The sequence below is a fragment of the Falco cherrug genome, chromosome 1 (assembly GCF_023634085.1).
Source record: "Falco cherrug isolate bFalChe1 chromosome 1, bFalChe1.pri, whole genome shotgun sequence".
Classification (NCBI taxonomy): domain Eukaryota; kingdom Metazoa; phylum Chordata; class Aves; order Falconiformes; family Falconidae; genus Falco; species Falco cherrug.
The window spans coordinates 113,328,815-113,346,820 of record NC_073697.1 but is presented as its reverse complement, the minus strand read 5'-3'; the positions used below and the strand labels follow the sequence as shown (position 1 = coordinate 113,346,820).

Below are 18,006 nucleotides of genomic sequence, written 5' to 3'. Positions count from 1 at the left end.
CACTCATTATTGTTCATTCAATTTGCGTTTGCAGATGCAGGGAGCTGAGTGCTGACTGCTCTCAAGGCTCTGATTGATTGCTCCCACTTTGCATTCATTAGGAAGGTGGCCTCAGCACAGTAGTTTTACAACATGTGTTTGCTACCACTTAACTGGATGTGCCAGTCAAATGCCTTGAACTGTGTGTCTTGATTAACAATATTTTGCAAATATGGCGCAGTCTATTTTAGCAGCATGACAGGCGGATTGTGGAGCCCGGCAAACACCACTCCCTGCAAAACCTTCCCCTTCCCGCACGCAGAGCAGGAAGAAATACAGCTGTGACAGTAAGGGCTGATGACAGCTCGCCAATACATCAGGTTCATAGGTGGCAGTGTCCATTGCTCATCTCCTCCAGTCAGACACGGCTTACAGAAATAAACGGGCCTGTCAGAGGGTCTGACTTTGTCAGACAAATAGAAAGCCCATAAAACTAGGGCAAATACAGTTCACATTGACCCCTGCATTTTTTCCCTAATGTCCCTTTGCAGCTACAGACTGGGGTTTGCTCTGGTTTGTCTCGCCTCCCTCTCCGCATCACCCTGCCCAGTGCCAGGCAGCTGCCCTGGGCCAATCGGTGGGTTCAGGGGCTCATGCTCTCACCCGGCTTTCTGCAACAGCAAGCCACAGCCCAGCCATGCCTGGTGGTCCCAGCCCAGGGACCCCAGGCTCCCCTGGCCTCAGGGTCTCCCACTCCTTGCCGCTGGCCACGCAGAGGGACGGCCGGGCTGTGCAGCGCTGCGGGGAGAGGCACGGTGTGAGTGCACCCAGGAGCTCCAGCCCTTCCCAAATGAGGCTTTTCTTCAGATTGTGCTTTAAATCAGCCAGGCAATCACAACCTATTAGGAAATCGTATGTTCCCATAGGGCTGAGACTGAAATGATGCCCGTCTGTAAATTACTCAGATTAGATTACATCTTGGCAAAGCCCATGGTCAAAATAATAAAGAAACAACGCAAAAGGCAACTGATATTCGTGAAAAATAAGTATTGTCAGACTAACTCCGTGGCCTGGTTGGAAAGCAGAGCGGGCAGCCAGACCGAAGCATCTCTGAATGCTGATTCCAGCCAAGGCATCGACCTTGAGTCCTGCAGCAATGCTGGAGGCTACACCAGCCTGCGTCCTGGCGTTACGGGCAGCAAGGACACTGGCGTGCCCCCCAGCTCTTCTGGGAGGTTGTGGTGGAGGTGCCCCAGAGCTTCCCGGGCACGGGGTATCGCTGACTGTGCATCGATCGAAGCTCTTACAGCTCTGCATGTCAACCAGCCCCGCGGTGCTGCACAGGGAATGCCAAAACAGCCTCAGCTCAATCCGCTATTAGCCCTCAACTCTTCCTAAAAACATTTGCTCCAGCTTCACTGACATTAATATCGTGAATAAAATTAATTGGTTCAGAAGCGTTTCCCGCAGTCTGGGGGATGTGGGTACCTGCATATGTCCATGGCTGCTCATCAACGGCTGATGCTCAGCCCCACTGGGTGATCGTCCAGCACTGGGCGTTAGGACCATCACAGCCCTCTCCCTCATCAGGCAAGCGACCTGCTAAAGACACGGGCTGGGATTCACCCATCCTGCTTTCGCTACCCCACGTGAAGCTGCGGGCCTCTGCAACAGAAGCCAGTGGTGACCGGCACCCCAGGCCACCCAGACGTGGTCCTGCCTGCAGGGATGCTGCCCCTGGCACCTTCCGCACACAGAAGACTCGCAGTCTGAGCTGGTCCAGTGGATGCTGCTGGTGGGAACAAGCCATGCCCAGGAGACACGTGGACAGCAGGACAGCAGCTGGCTGCCCAAGCTTTGAAGATACACATCACATTAACATCTTCCCACATGCTCCCTGTAACCGAGGGCTTTATTCCAAGGGGTGCTGTTGGCTGCAAAGGCAAGCCAGGTGAAAGGGTTCCCACCTTTCAACCACATCCCCCTCCCTGCGCATGCTCTCCCGCAGGGCACACTGAGCCAGGGAACGGGGGCCACACTGCATGCAGCCCCCCCAGCAGCGCTGGCCTTGGCAGCTGTCAGCAAGCATCGTCCATCGGCACCTGCAAAGTCAGGAGCAACCCTCACCCTGTGGCAGCTCTAACTGAGAATGCCAGGCACAAGCACAACGCAAAAGGCTCAGAAAGTTCCTTCCCCAAAGCATCACCACCACAGAAATAAATAAAAAGCATGAAGTTGGAGCAAGGCGAGACAGTGCTATTTGCTCAGAGCAAGTCAGAAGGTCGGAAGGTGGATCCCACCACTACCCACACCATGTGAGCATCAGAGCACACTCACCCCTGCAGAACAACTCCTCTGCCAGCTCTAAAATTTAAGCCTTGCCTCAGCCCAAGTATTAACAACCTGCTTAGTCAGTCAGACTTCCCTACCCCCGGGGCCTCATGTTATATTTTTCACAATACTGTAAAACAAAACCCGGGAAAATAGCTTTTCCTCGCAATAGTGCAGTCTCCACCGAAGAGGAGAGCCACAGCTCCTGCTCGGCGCTGTCACTGCTACGGCCGGTCTATAAAGCAGCTACGAGTCACAGTCTGATGGACATGAAGCTTGGCCAGAACAGAGAGGGAGAAGAAGGGACCCTTGCTGGTGGCCCAATGGGGCAGCCGGGAAGCTTCAGCCCTCTGAAACAGACTGGGAGCTCACCAGCACAGGTGGATGGACTCGGGGCCAGAGGCATCCACCCTGGGCTAAAAAGAAAGGCTTTCATTTTGGGGCCATTTCTGGGAGAAAGACGTATTAAGAACAAATAAATCTGCCCAGGGTCCCAAGGAGAGGCTCTCAGCTGCAGCTCTGCAGAGGCATCAGGGGCCTGGACACCCCGACCCACCAGTGCGCCGGGGTGGAGATGCACATGCCACGGTGGAGAAGGACTGGCTCTCCACGAGAGGATGCTGGGTTCGCAGGGGGATCTCTACTGGCACATCCCCCGTGACGTTTTACACCCTGCTTCCTAGTCAGGGCAAGTGCACTGTAATGGCAAGACGATGCCACTCAGAGCTGAACTGATTTCAGGGGATTTTTTTTTTCATTAAACTCAGTGTTGCTAGGCTGCTAACACAAGGCAGCTCTGCTGCCATCGTGTTAGGCAGATGAACTGTCGCTTCAGCTCATTTCAGTGTCAAACACTGTCACTTTTTTCCTTTTTGCATATGCAATACTCACTGGATAGTTCAGGTCTATGCACAACATATTTATTCACCAGTAATCGTTTCATTTCTGCAAAGGAAATATGTTCCACTATTCCTGCAGCTGACAGTCTCTGGCATAAGTTGGAAGCTGAGGCTCCAAAAGGAGGGAGAATATGTTTATGGGATGAACCACAGCTGTTTGCAGTATTCCTTTGCCCTAGCAATTATTTTAATAGGAAGAATTCCTGGAGGGTTATTTGGCTTCTGCATAGCATGTGCTGTGTTCACAGTCACTAGCTAGGGTATCAGACGAGTGAACCTCTAAAGACATTTCTGTTCTTGTAAAGCATTTTTTAAAAAGGATGAGGGTTCAATTCTGCAGCCTACTCACACACCAGAAAATACTTGCTCCCACGGGTAGCACAAGAAATGGTGGGAAAACTGCTACATTTACATAATCTGCATTATTCTAACTAGCATCGCTGAGCTGCCCCAGACCTCCCCCCGAGGTATAAGAAAGGATCGCTACCCAACTTAAAGATGCAGAGCAAGGTCAGACACATTCCTACAGCAAAGGCGAATTATCTGGCTCCTTCAGATTTTGCCTGAGGGGAAAAAAGAGGTAGGACCCCTTGGACCTGTTCACATCACACTGTGATGTCTGCGCCTTTTTTGCATCGAGCTGTAGAGCAATTTCTGGAGCCAGGGTCTCGGTCAGGCTTGCTGCAGTGGTGCAACAGGGATTGTTCACTCCATTGCTGTATTTCAGTGATAAACTGGAGTCTATTTAAAATTCAGCAGCACCTTGTGAAGGTGTTGCTGCTTTGCCTCAGAAATAATCACTGTCAGGACAGTCCTCAGACAGCACTGCTCACTAAATAAAAAAAACAAATTCCTCACTGAAGGGGAAAGCTCCCCAGGGGCTAGCAATATTTTAGCCTGCTTGTCATCCAAGGGTTTCCAAGTACTTCAGAAGCATGAATTAAGTCCCATGACACGCCTGTAAGACAGAGGTTTAACATTTACTTAGCGGTGGGTAGCACTGGGGTCTGCAGGCTTGCAGAGTCCCTAGAACCTGGGGGGGTGGTGGCTCAGGCATCAGGAATCTCAGAGTATCTGTTGACACCCACACAAAAGAGAAGTTGTTCCCGATCACCTGCGAACCAGCCACCGCAGCTCCTGCCATGACCCAAGCACGAGGGCCGGGCTGGTGCTGGTGGCCTTGCAGAGGGAGCTCTGTTCCCAGGGCTGGGAGATGCTCCGCTGCCACAGCTCGGCACACCTCCCCTCCGCCAGCTCCAGCAACCGCGCTGGCTCTGGCTGCCTTCCCTGCTGCCCGGCCAAGTCTGCCAGCGGCAGTATTCCCCAGCCTGCACTGTTTTGATTAGGACTGGCAAATGTCCGTGTCCTTCAATGAAAGCATCTTGCACAGCCATTGTGATTTGTTTCAGGTGGCTTAATGAGAAAATGAGTAAATCCCTGCCCGGATTTTTACTTTCAAATCAGCTGTCCAAAGCATGAAATATTTGAATTCCTCATAGCTTTAAAATTTTATACTCCTTTTTCTATCTAGAAATGCACATGCTTTTTGTGCACAGGAAAGCTCTAGCAGTTCATCCCAACAACAGGGCTTTATTCACAAACCTATGAGTATCTAAGGCCGAATATTCCTTTGGAGGATTCATTTAACAGACCTGGCTACGGGTGAAATCAACGAGCGGCTGAGAGGCATTTACACAACGCAGCATCTTTCCCGGCTGAAGCCCCTGCGGCAACCAACACCGGGACGAGCCGCAGCCAAGGGGCCGTTCAGAAGGTGCGCTGGGGAGGGAGGGATGGAAATCCCCTTCCTCAAAGGATCAGCCTCCCCATTGGCTCCAGCTCAGGGCTGTCAATGGTAAACCATCAGCCTAATGCGGCAGCCGCCGGATACCCTCTGTGAAGTTTATTACTGTTGACATTTCAGTTAACAATGGGCCATTTTGAAGAGACTGTCGTCATCATTTCTACTAATTAACATGCTTCAGAGGTCCACCACTAGGCACAGAAATCAAATGACTCTTCTTATCCAAAAAATGCCCCTCCACCCTCCAGTAACATAGCTGAGGAAGACAGACATTATTTCTTTGGCCACAGACCTTGCTGGGCAATCCCCAGGTTCAACCATCTGCAGAGAGAACCGCCTGCTTTTCCACTTAGCACAGAATCCATTTTGCAAAAGTCTAGTTCATTTGCACCCTGTGAAGAAAATCATCCACGCTCACCCCTCAAGAGACGGCATAAGAGACCATTTCACAACCATGTTCACAGCTTCACAGGAAGAAAGGGCACATTGCTAACAGAGAAAAGGCAATGAGAAAACAAACTCGGAAAAGACTTTACCCTGAAACGTGATGTTTAGCTCACCATGAAATGGAAGAAGATGCAAACACACCCAAGCCTGTGATTATAAATTCCGGGTCACAGTCTGGATGTTCCTAAAAATAATGACTCCTGCATGTCATGTTCAAAGAAACATAAGCATCCGACAAGAATTAGATTATTTACTCTTCACAGGCCTTGAACATCTGAGCCCTTATGATCACAATTAACATAAAATTCTCACCTCAAGTCCAAATCCATTTTTGGATAAAGGCTGCATCAGGCTTTCAACTGCACTTCACCTTGCCAGAAGTACTTGCTTGGGAGGATTTGCACGTGGCATCCAGGCTCAGAGGCTCACGGGTTTAGCATTCTCGGTGCTAAGGAATGGCTGAGGAGCAATGCTGTCTGCCAGAGCTGCGTAGTTTAACCAAAGCAGTGGAAAGATCAGCATGGAGACCCAGATCCGCCCAGGTGTACAGACATGTCGTTTCTAGTTGAAAGCAATAGAAATCAGTGGCCTAAATGAAAGTTAAATGTTTTAATGCTTCTGTGGAAAAAGACACAAGAGAGAAAATCATGAGTAAATAACATCTGCCAAATTATGTTTCAGAAAGTTGGCCAGAAAAAAGGAAAACCTAACAAATATCCTCTAATTCACAAAGGGGAAAACGTAACAGTTTGCTATCACCAAAAAATGCCTCTCACATAGCGAAATGCCATCTTTTATCTAGATATTTAGATGAGAAGTTCAGTGATTTTTGTCAGTGCCATCAATTTCTCTGGAGAGAATATTAGCACGCTGCTACAGACAGAACATCAATAACAGGGGAGATAAACTCTTCTGAAGCGTTAATTTTCTCAGTGTTGTGGAATCTAACTTATGCATCATCACTATACATGAGTGAGGGATAATGTGAGCAGGCACTGTAAACACCGTGCTACAAATAAAACAATATAATTCAAGTGGAATCTGCTTCTGAAAGAGATTTCCATTTGGTAACAGAGATGGGCTTTCAACAGTTTGCAATAACAACATTGCAGCCCGACACAGTTCCTTGCTGGCGGTATCTGCCTTTTTCACAGTTTTGCAATAAAACCAAATGAAAATAAAGGCCAGATCTTCTAGGTATGAATGAGCACAGCCCTACGAATCCAGCAATCTAGTAATCACGGGAAAAGGAAAGGCAGGAGCAAATACGGGGAAAGTAAATGTCAATTAGTTATTAAGGGTAGTTACATGCAAACTCACCCTTAGTCGTGTTGAACACAATACCATGTGGAAAGGTAATTTTCCTCTGCATTTCCAGTGCAGGCTTGATTTTGATCTGCAGTCTGGATGACCCAATCATTTGGACGTTGTGAATATTTAATACCCACTTAATTGCTTCAGTGGCAAGCAGTTTCCTCTTACTGCGCTTTCTTCACCCTGTAATGAGGTTAAAGGCAGCAAAAGGACCTCCAAGATCACCCAGCCTGCATGCCTGTGACTGTAGGACACTGGCTCCTTGTTGGGATCACACAGCTGGAGATCTGGCTCCCTAAGAAGAACTGTGAAAGAGAGCGAGCAACTCTTTTCTTTTTATCTGCCCTCCCACACATTTACTGTATCCAGGACACTGCTAGATCTAGGCAAATACTGCAAACGATTATGCACAAACATTCCTTGGAGTTTTTTTAATTAGCCTTGACCATTTTCTCACTCCTTTTACATGGGGCTTTCACTCCTGTGACTTTATTCTACCAGCTCTTTTCACTATCAGAGTATTCACTGAAGCAGCAAATTGTACATCATTATTGGAGATTATTCACTGAGAGTAAAGTGATAAATGAATTATTAATTCTCATTATTAGCGCTGTTGTCCTGTTGCCTGAAGCCCCACTGGAATCAGACCCCATTACTTTAGGTACTGTATAAGCAAACGGGGAGCGACAATTCTTGCTCCTGAAGGGCTTCCAGCCTCAGAAGGTGACAGGGCCATTCGGGAAGGATGCAAAGAGACAAGATGACTTCCTCAGCGTCGAAGCCAGCTCTTGGTGGCAGATCTGGGAACAGGGCTGCCCTCGCACATGCCTCTGGTGGAAGGAAACCTCAGGGCACAGCTTCTTCTCGCCTGCCTTTGTGCACTTACAGCCTCCTGGGGTAGGCCAGCCCTCCGCAGAGAGACGACACCTCTCCTCACCCATCCATGCAGCCTTTTTAACAGAAATGTGCAGGGAGAGGCAGGATTCGCCACCAGGGAGGGCAGTCCCTCACGGGCTCTGAAGCAACCCCACAAGAGATCCCTTGCTGGGCTGAAGGCACACTTACCTTCTCTGCGGGCTGGAGGGCTCAGCCCCCACCTCCCAAAAGCCTTTAGGCATTGTCTTGCACCTCCACATGTAACAGCTATCCCAGCTTCTCAGCTGCTTTCAGTACTGGTCAGGCTGTCCCTGCATCCACCACATCTTCTCAAGGTCAGGCAACACTGATCCTTCCCACAGAGCCTATGCTTTATGCTGCTGACGGCGTTGCACCTGAACCATAAAGCCATCATTGCATTTGAGACAAGATGTAGCCTCAAAAGACATTACTTCACCACTGCCCCACTGTACTCCTCCAGCAGAGGAAGTTCCCTCAAATCCAACACCTTGTGACCAAATTATAGCTGAATTTCTGGGGACAGCCCTCTGCACCTGGGCCAAGGAGCATTCAAAGGTTTATCTCACCCCTTGGTGACCAGCCCCAGTGCAGCGGGATTATTGCTGCCATGTCGTATCATTACACCAGCCCAACTCTTCCAGGAATATTCAGGCTGAGATACATTCAAGTGCCTAAGTGCAGGTGAAATTAAAGAAGGCCCCTCTGGATACCGGGGGAGCCGAGCACCTCCATGGTGCACCGGGTGCTGGGGGGGGAGCACCCGTGGCTCCGGGTCTGTGGCCATTCCCATCCCCTGGGGGCAGGCAGTGGGCACCGGGCAAGTACCAACCGGGTGAGAGATGGCACAGTCACACCCTCCTCCTTCTTGAGGAGCGCTGCACTAGCCACTAACTTCAGTACCTTCTGGTATGATGCTGTTGAACTAAATTGAATCTGTCCACTAGCCCTAAAGACAAAGCAGCAAGCATGTGGAGCATGTGGGACCATTCATAAATTCAATTCATATTCCTCTAGTGAAGATGTGTTGTGAGACAGGTCTAGATACTTCATTTAAACTGACAGGAGGAGACCTGATAAAGACAGATTGGAAGAACAGAATCTCCAAACTACCGTCTCTTTCTTTGAGGAAGACATGTTACTAGCCCCCAGAAAAAAAATTGTTTTCATTCATAAATGTCTACAAATGCCCAAGTAGCAGATCCTTCCACTACAGTTTTGCGAGCCTTCATTAGTACACTCCTCATTCCAGATTTGTAACAAGCTCTACAGTGAGGTTTGCACTGCATTTCATGCCCATTTTAAATGCCCTAGAAGCCAAGGAATTCACATTTAAATCTCATTTTAAAATATCTTTTAGCCTAGAGCTATGTCTAAGGCATAAATCAGACCAACGAAATGCTGACATTGATTTTCCAGGTTGTCCGTGCTGCAAATGTGCAGGTACGGAGCATGTAACTGCTGCAGCCCCTCCCGTGCAGGTGAACAAGCCCTCCGAAGGATGCAGGGGGGGCAGCAGCTGCTCGAGCGGAGCCCACCACAGAGACCTGATGCTCGCGGTCATGCAGGTTTTCCTCACACAGAGCAGCAATGAGAAAGGCACTGTTCACCCACGGTATATTCTTTACATATAGCATATTCATTATCTATAGTACTGATTGATAGTAGTAATGATACTTTAATCAATATTAATAACACCTAATATGAGCACTAAAAGGCCCCATTATTTTTCCAGTGTAAAGAGCTATGAGAAATAAATATCCTTTCCACCATTTGCAGTTCTACACTCAAAGCAAAAGGTAGATGAAGTAAGTGGCCAGAAAACCCCAAGGAAAGAGTAGGACAATATAGCAAAAGAAAAGTTTTTATTCCATTTTGAATTAACTCAGTGGTTTAGCTATTCCCCTACCATCTCCTGCCCCAGGCATCTGAACTATTTCTAGCTCAGTCATGGTCTTGCTGAACAGACAAGATGTTTTTAACCTTTCTGGGCAAAAGCTTTGTGCAATATGTGCAGTTCCTGCTGAGATAGACATAAATTCCATGCAGGACAAGCCTGCATATTTCAGAGGCCTAGGTTTTAATATAACTATCTGCAAACACAAAAAATTACACTTTTCCTCTCCCTAGGGGTGAAGTGCAGAAATGAAATAGCGTATCTGTACAATAAGCAAGTACGTTCAAACTCGCACTGCCATTTAGCTACATAAATCCTTTGCTAATGGTTAACTGAGGTTTTTTGTAATGCTAATCTTCAGACAAAAGTAAGACTAGGTATCTGCTCCTTTACTGCAGCCCTTAAATGCTTTGCTTCTGTGCCACAGACAAGTCTGGTTTCGAGCAAGATACTGCATCTTAAGGCATGTACCTTAAATACATATTGGTGTGGGTTTGGCTAGGACAGCATTTCAGAACCTGGTGGATTCTACACTAAGAAGATGCCCAGAGGTTTCCTTCTTTACTGAGTCTGTTGGGTTGAAAGCATGCTGCACACTCCCCTGGGGAGCACACCGCCTTGCTTGACACTCCTACAGTGACAAAACACAAATGGCCACTCTCAGTGCTTCTGCCACTAACGAGCACTTCTTACAACTTTATAGATTTATCCTTGGTCATTTTATTTTTCTGGATTTCTCTGATCTTTGGCTCAGAGGATTTTTTGAGCGTGGCCCCCAGCTTCCAAGTCAGGAACCTGAAATGCAGGTGTCGAAGCTGCCAGGAGCGGGTAGGAAGGAAGAAAAAGCCCCACAGAGGAACAGTTTCTCCACTCCTACACAGGCTGCAGTTTGCAAAATGTGATCAATATGATGTATAACTGTGGAAACCCACAGACACACAAATAGAACAAGAAAGGCACTGTAAAATACGTTGGGGCAGGAAAATGAATGATTTCTCTGTCAACCATTTAAAAGCAATCCAGTAATGTGAGCAATCAGAGGTGAAGAAAAATCAATACACTTCCCATGGTGCAGAAATGGAAAACAAGCTGGATTTTACTCCTGCAAAATCCATGCAAACAAAACCCAACAGATTAATTCTGCTTGTCAGTAAATGCGGTCATTTCTGCAGAAACACAACCACCTCTGGAAGAGCACTCTCCTTCGACACAATGCTGTGTTTATCGATGTCGGCTACGAAATCCCCACTGGTGTCAGTGGTATGGGATTGAGTCTTTACACGGTAATTATGAACAATTGGGTTTTATTCCCAACACATTTAATTTGTTTAATAAAAAAAACAACCAGGAAGACCTCAAGCAAAGCAAGCGAGGAAGAACAGAGCATGCCAAATACAGCCCGATCTCTACTTCTCTGCCTAATTTCCAGAAAGTGCAGCAGAGCAAAGAAGAAAAGCAATCCTATCCGTGTTAGAGAAAACAGACAATTACAGGCATGATTGGAGTGTCCCAAAGCAGCCATTTTTATACTCCAAATCGCAGCCAACTTCTGACTCCAGATAACAGGGCAAATGGCATCAGGAGGCTAAAGGAAGAAATTCCTGTAGCTGCTCAGGAGGGGTGGGGGTCCCTCCCGGAAAGTCAATGGGAGCTGCACGGGGGGAGTGTAATATGGGGAGGAATCAAAGGGGAGATGGATTAGTGGGCAGAGCCTAACGCAGCAGTACAATTTATCACAGTGTCCAAGCACTTTACAGAGCTACGCTATTTGTCTCAGGTCTCAGTGCCATGCCTGCACAGAAAGACAGATCTATTCGTTTTCCTTTCCAAACTTTCCTCTCCTATTGGACCCATGAAATACAGCCAGAAACATCATGGAAATTAAAGACCGTGGCACCGGCCGTAAAGATGACGGGAACTGCCAGGTGTTTAGTCAGCCCTTGAGCCTCAGCCAAACCCGTGTTTGTCATCACTGGAAGCACAATTACTGGCCATCTTCCCTCTGCACCACACCTAGCACAGGGCAGCCCCGTTGGTTCCTCTGGTCTTCTAAACACCGCCACAGGCAGCGGCCCTCGGAAGCAGAGGCTGAGAAACCTGGATGTTTAGCAGCCCGGGCTACGCTCCAGCTGGGACCTAACCCTGACAGCGCACACGTGGAGCCCCTTACACCGAGCAGGCAGCCTCTGTCAACGGAAGGGCGCAGGAGGGGACAGTGCGCTGCCGGCAAGCACACCGATTGTGATTGTCCCCTCGGCTGCTCCTCTGCCTCTCTGGGAATCACCTGGCACCCACCCATCCCTGGACGGGCTCAGGGCCAGGCTGGACAGGGCTTGAAGCCACCTGGGCTAGCAGGAGGTGGCCCATTCCCACTGGGGGGATGCGATAATCTTTGAGGTCCCTTCCAGCCCAAACCACACCACGATTCTGTGCCCCAGAGGGACCAAGGCATCCTTAGCAGGGCTGCAGGAACAGCTACCAACGTGAGCAGCAGGCAGCCCAGCTCCTCAGCTGCACCACAGTACTACCTTGTTCCCCAGAATCTCAGCTCTCACTAATAAGTCACTGGCTCCTAAAGTGGGAGAAGAAAACTCCCCAGAAAAGGCCCATTTTGTTCTCAACACACACTACAGATGCGCACAGGGCACCTAGATGCAGGCAAGATGCTCTCGCTACTGGCAAAGCATGGCTTTTAGGTGAAAAATTATGAAGCTGCGAGGATCTTAACGTCAAGAAATACCTAGTTTCTGCAGGAAATACGTTCCCTAAATCCATTCTCATGGATGCAACTGCTTTCCTCCCATCACCTTTCCTTTTAGCTGAGCTGCTTACAGGATTAACCTCTAAATCAAACTCTTCAAAAAAACCAAAGTTCATACAAATCTGTTACTAATCTTCTTCCAAACTTGGGGGGGTGGGGGGAAGACTTCACAAAACTGCAAAGGCTTCTGCTCGGTTAACTGGCAGACAATGAAGACAAATGCAAGGGGAGAAGGCTCTGGAAGGCTGTTGCAAAAAAACCATCACCCCACACCAGAGCCATAGCATAGTTTAGGATGGTGCTGTTCCAGCAGCCCATGCAATTGCTCTGCTGGGATTTAACAACAGGAGAGGCCTCCTTAGACCTCTTGGCTTAAGCCAAGGCTCCAGGTCTCCCCTGGCAGAAGCTGGGTGGAGGTGCTGGCTCCCCCCGCTCACTGCCATGCAGCACCAGGGACTGCGGTGGGGGCTCCTGCACCCCCTGCAGCAGCACTCAGCAGGGTGAACACTGAGGCCGTGCAGCATCCCCACGTGCAACACAGAAAGCGAGGTAACGCTGAGAAGAATTTCAAGCAAGCCTAATTATGATAAAAATTCTTTGAAATTTCAGCATTTGCTTAAGTTGTAAAGGAAGCTTTAGTAACTACGAAAACAAACCTGCCTTTCTCAGCTCGCTGCACACCATCGGTGCTGAACTTTTCCTAATAGCAGCTGTTCCATTTCTGAGAGGTTGCTCTATAGCATGTGACTTTTGAGGTCTCTTGCGGCACCTCCCACCTTGCAAAGAAAGAAAGTTTTTCCCATTTCAGTCAAGCACATAAGCTCTGAAGCTTTTACAACTAAACGATTTACATTTATGTTACCTTTAGAATTCTGCGGCGTGCTCGGATTTTATTTCTCAAGTACAGAGCAGTGGCAGGCGGCCAGGCAAGTGAGCGCTTCTCGGCCTAGGCGATGCTGCCGCTCTGTGGCTCCTGCGCTGGCACCCTGATCCAGCCTGCACCTGCACATCACTGAGACTCCGGGGGCTGTGTACCCTTTCAAACAAAGCATGTCATGTTTACCGCCTTTGCATCACTTGTGCTGTCCACATAGGTTAGAACAGTTTGAAAGAGCCTTTTGTCCTGGCATATGGTGAGCTGGATTCAGGTCCTGCACATTAACTGGACGGGCAGATACAAAATGAACCTTCATCCTGAAGGACCTACACACACAGTAAGGAGGAGATGGCCCTTGGTCACACAGCCAGGGACACCAATGCACTCATGCACTATTGTTAAGTCAAACACAGCCACTCCTCTCGTTGAACAGCAGCTCCCTCCCGGTTAGCACTAAGGGGGACTGGAAAGATGGCACTCACCAACTGCCAAGGTAAAGGACAGTGCTGAACAGGCCAGGCAAATCCTTTGCCTCTGAGAGCTTTTCACTCAAGCCAGTCTTTCCACACACCCTCCACTCCCCCAAAAACACTTAAATTCAGTTTAATGCAGGAATAAAAATCTCTGCCCTCTGTTCCAAGCAGATCAGCTTCTCAGAACAACTGCTCCAAGCCTTTAGGATCCATGGCCCATCACCCAAGGCACCATGTGCACCTGCAGCGGGGACCCACACTGATGCCCCCCTGTCATGGTAACACATCCACCCTCATTTGCTTTTTGCCCAGGAGGGGCATTTTCCTGTGCAGGCTGCACAGACCCCATCCTCCACAACCGCTGCCACAACACATCTATTTTTCATTCAATATTCCAGATTGGCTTTCTGAGTTGTTGGTAGGTTTCCTTCAGGCACCCCAAAATGAAAAGCCACTTGCACCAGCAGACTACGGGTTAAACCAGACAGTCCGTACGATTTGCTGAGAGTCGAAGAGGCCACCCCAGTTCACACAGCAGTCAGCAGCACAGACCCAGGCAAAGCACTGCCAAAAGACAAAACATCTGAGATGAAGAGTGCAAGTTTCAGAGTCTTCTGACAAGTGTTTTTGATTTCCCTTCCTCATTCCACCCCTTCTCTTTTTATAGCTCAGCTTCTTTGCTGTCTCCTATCCTCAAGCACTCAAGTAGCAAATTGAGATTAGAGAGAAGACATCTGAACAAACAGCTTCTACTACCTTCCAAAAGGAACTCTAAAGCTCTTAAAAAGTAGCTCAAAATACATTGTTTTGAGGTAATGCATGCTAGGGGATGAACTACAGCAGTGCCATTCAAGGCACTTTTGACAATACAGATCAAGTCATGAAAGTGCTTTTGCAAACACTATGGCTTGTCTCCAGCTGCGGGCAGGAGAGCAGGAATTACTCCTTCCCTTTTCCCTTCTGCAAGACAAGAGAAGGAATATGCATCGAGAGCATCATCTCCATGGTGACGGCAGGGAAGCAGCAGGAGGTTTCCTAGAAAACACTGGGTTTGGTCAGAACTAGTGCAGTAAATGTAGCGGCTACAGAAAAACCTTTCAATTAATCAGCTGGAAGAAAGAGTCGGAAGCGATGTTTCTAAACGAACAAGCAGCAACAGAATCTTCCCTGGAAATCTAGACAAGGCACTATCATCTGCTCAGGGCTGGCCATGTCATAAGCAGTCAAGACCTGATTCCATTTTAAAGTTAAAGGGCATTTGTCCTTAGGCTAATGACACTAGCAGAAAATACTGTGACATGTCCACAGGCATGCAATTTCCAAGCCCACTCTGCTGCCTGATGTCACGCTTCTCCATATATCCCCATCCTAATGGCATTCTGAAGCAGCAGAAATGGCAAAAGCGGCAATGCCATTTCTCGGAATAAAGCCAAACTCATTAAGTTAATAAAGCCATGTAAATAGCATAATGAATGCTTTTTCTGCATATGGCATCAAACTCCATAACAACTTGTCTGAAAACTGTCCTGGTTAGTACCTGTAATGATGCAACATTACAGCAGAGGAAACCTGACTTCAATTAATAAAGCTGGAAAATTCTACAGCTAAGTACAGCTGCCAGTGTGCTCGTTATCCAGCAACGTAACAACAAGCATGCTATTATTTAGCCCTTCCCCTTGTGTTGCTTAAACTACTCATTGTACTGTCATTCCTAATTTTGTAGGAGCTTTCCGCAGAAGGAGCCCTATCTCATACCTAGGAAGTATAAAGCATATGAAAAGCACTGTTTAAATAAGACAACTGATGCATGGCAAGAGAGACATCAAATTGCCACTTAAATGTTGCTTATGCAATCACATCAGGAGGTACTGATGAACTGCAGTCACTCCTGCACGTGTCCTGTTATCCTGAACTTTCAGGGCTGTGACAATTTACATTAGATGCTAATTCATCTGCAGAGCTCAGACACATTTTTAATATGTTCTGTGATCACTTCCATTAGCCTTTCTCATTTGTTCAAAAGCTCTGTGAGTGCAGGCTGGACAAACACCTACAATCCACAGAACCAGCCAGCTGTGCTGCCGGCTGGGACGGGACCCAGAGCACATGCGGTACCTCTCAAGGATTCCCTCCCAAGCCAGTACAAGCCACCTTGTAAATTAATCCTCTGCAAGAGGTTGAATCACTGAGAAAGAGGGAATGCTTTTTTTTTTTTTTGAAGGCGAGAATAACCCTCTGACAAAACGTTACTCAAATGCAACCGTTTTGTAAAAGCAAGCAGATGATTGAGCTTTCATTCCTGCATTTCCAGTGCCACCTTCTGTTCAGAAGAAGAAACCTCCGAGTTTCAGGAGCTCCAAGGAACGAAGCTGCAAAATCCTTCCCACCCACGTGGGAACACAGTCACTACTGAAATTAGATACTGGAAAATTTACATTTTCAGTAGCTCAACAGCACATTGAATTGTGTGCTTAAGACACCCACACCTGCCAAAAACTTCTAATTTTATGAAGGAAGTACATCAACTTCACTTTGTGTTTTCCATAAATTTGTACAGCTTCTGGGATGACATGTAATGGATGAGAGAAATAAACATCCATTATTATAAGAAAAAAATCAAACTGAAATATAACTCTGGCTATTAAATATCAAAACTTCTTGTTAAATGAAATCACAGGACCATATGCATATGTGAACAGAGATAGTTGGTTTTATTCTCTGCATCACCCCGAGTCTCCCCAGGGAAAGGTTTGAAGTGGCTTTCAACTCCATTAGACTGCCTTACAGCCACTGTGCACTGCCTATGCTTTGGAAACACACACCTCATCCTTGACTCTAACCAACAGCATGTACAAATGACTGCTGTAAGCAATTATTGTGAATAGTTTTTTGCATATTATATCAAGAGTCCACAGGCATTTAAAAAAAAAAAAATCCCTAAATTGGATTTTCTTGTCCCTAGCTCCAAATTTAAACATTAAGACCAAACGTGCTTTTCATTAGCACCTGCCTGGATTGCTTCCTAAGCTGCATAAAGCCATCCATTAGAGCTGGATCTGGACCAGTGACCTAGCAGAGATGCCCAGACACCTCATCACTGGTGATGCTCAAAGTCACATTTGGAGGGGGCTTTGAGCAACCTGATATAGTGAAAGATGTCCCTGCCCACGGCAAGGGAGCCAGAGTAGATGATCTGTAAAGGTCCCTTCCAACCCAAACCATCCTGTGATTTCATTCTTCATTCTACTTTCCTACAGTGACTAGAAAGTTACTTGATAAATTACATTTAGGAGGTTTTCCAATGAGTACTATTCAGCATGATTATCCAGTGCATATAGACTTTCATTAAAAAGACAGGCAGTGTTATCAGCTTCCCTAATAGATGTACCACACTGTTCTGCCAGATCTGATAAGCTCTGAAGATGATTCAGAACAGCCTTAAAATGTCTAACCACTTTTAATTGTGGTTGGGTTGTCACGGTTCACTGGTGGGTGGCAGCAGGGCTACAAGCATTGCCGCAAGCATTGCCAGCAAGCACCCAGGCAAGGCAAAGCCAATGGTGCTGGGTGCTCGATGCAGGTGACCCCAGGTGCTGCCCAGGGGAGCGGGCAGGGCAGCAGCATCTCAGGCTTCTCCGACCCAGCTTTGCCTAACACAAAGCCAGCAGAGCAGAGAAGGGGCTCTGGTTTTCCCTGGCCACGTGCGGACACTGAACGCCGCTCCCTCCCCACACCGTGGCTGAGGCAGGGCAGCTGGCTCTACTCCAGCTTCTGCCACAGATGGTGGGTCCCAAATGTCACTTGTTTAGGTCAGCGGTTTTCAAACCAGGGGAGGCAGCACATCAGTGTGGTGACTTATGTTTGGTTACAGGCTCGCAACAGTGAGCTGGGATTCTGAAGGGCTGACAGCAACCCCTTGCTGCTGTGTTTGTGATCCATTCAAGTACCCTGTGTGAAGTTTTAGGTACAGTTATGTGCTGTGCTTGTAGCATCAAAGCCTACTTCATGTCTTCAGACGCTCCTGTAACTGAATGACCAAAATATTCTCTTCCACGATCAGAACTAGAAGTCCATGACATAGTCAGCATACCTACAAGAGGCAGAGAAGATGCTTGGGCAGTAAAAGTCCTCAACCATCTTTCCATGATCCCAGTCCTCCGAGCAGGTAAGGAGCCAAGCAAAAGCCACTGTGTTCCCAGCTCTGGCTGAGAATGAGCAATTCATTCCCAAAACCAAGCTGGGTACTCCGTTCTTAGTTCTGAGGAAATCTGGAACTGAATGAATTAAAAAAACAAAAAACAAGCAAACTGCTAACGCCTTGTAAAGTGCA

General features: G+C 47.7%; 1 long non-coding RNA gene across 8 annotated transcripts in view; it reads right to left on the bottom strand.

Annotated features, from left to right (window-relative positions):
* Nucleotides 1-18,006, bottom strand: part of LOC114016030 (uncharacterized) — a 48,477-nt gene that overhangs the window by 24,481 nt on the left and 5,990 nt on the right. For 5 of the 8 annotated variants that reach the window (XR_008734063.1, XR_008734061.1, XR_008734060.1 and 2 more), the window contains exons 2-3: nucleotides 6,781-8,045; nucleotides 5,773-6,021 (exon numbers count right to left, since the gene is read on the bottom strand). This is a non-coding gene — a long non-coding RNA (uncharacterized LOC114016030). Of the gene's footprint in view, nucleotides 1-5,772; nucleotides 6,022-6,780; nucleotides 8,046-12,982; nucleotides 13,103-13,188; nucleotides 14,252-18,006 lie in introns of those variants that run through there. The other 3 variants (XR_008734056.1, XR_008734055.1, XR_008734059.1) reach the window with 3 other exon arrangements.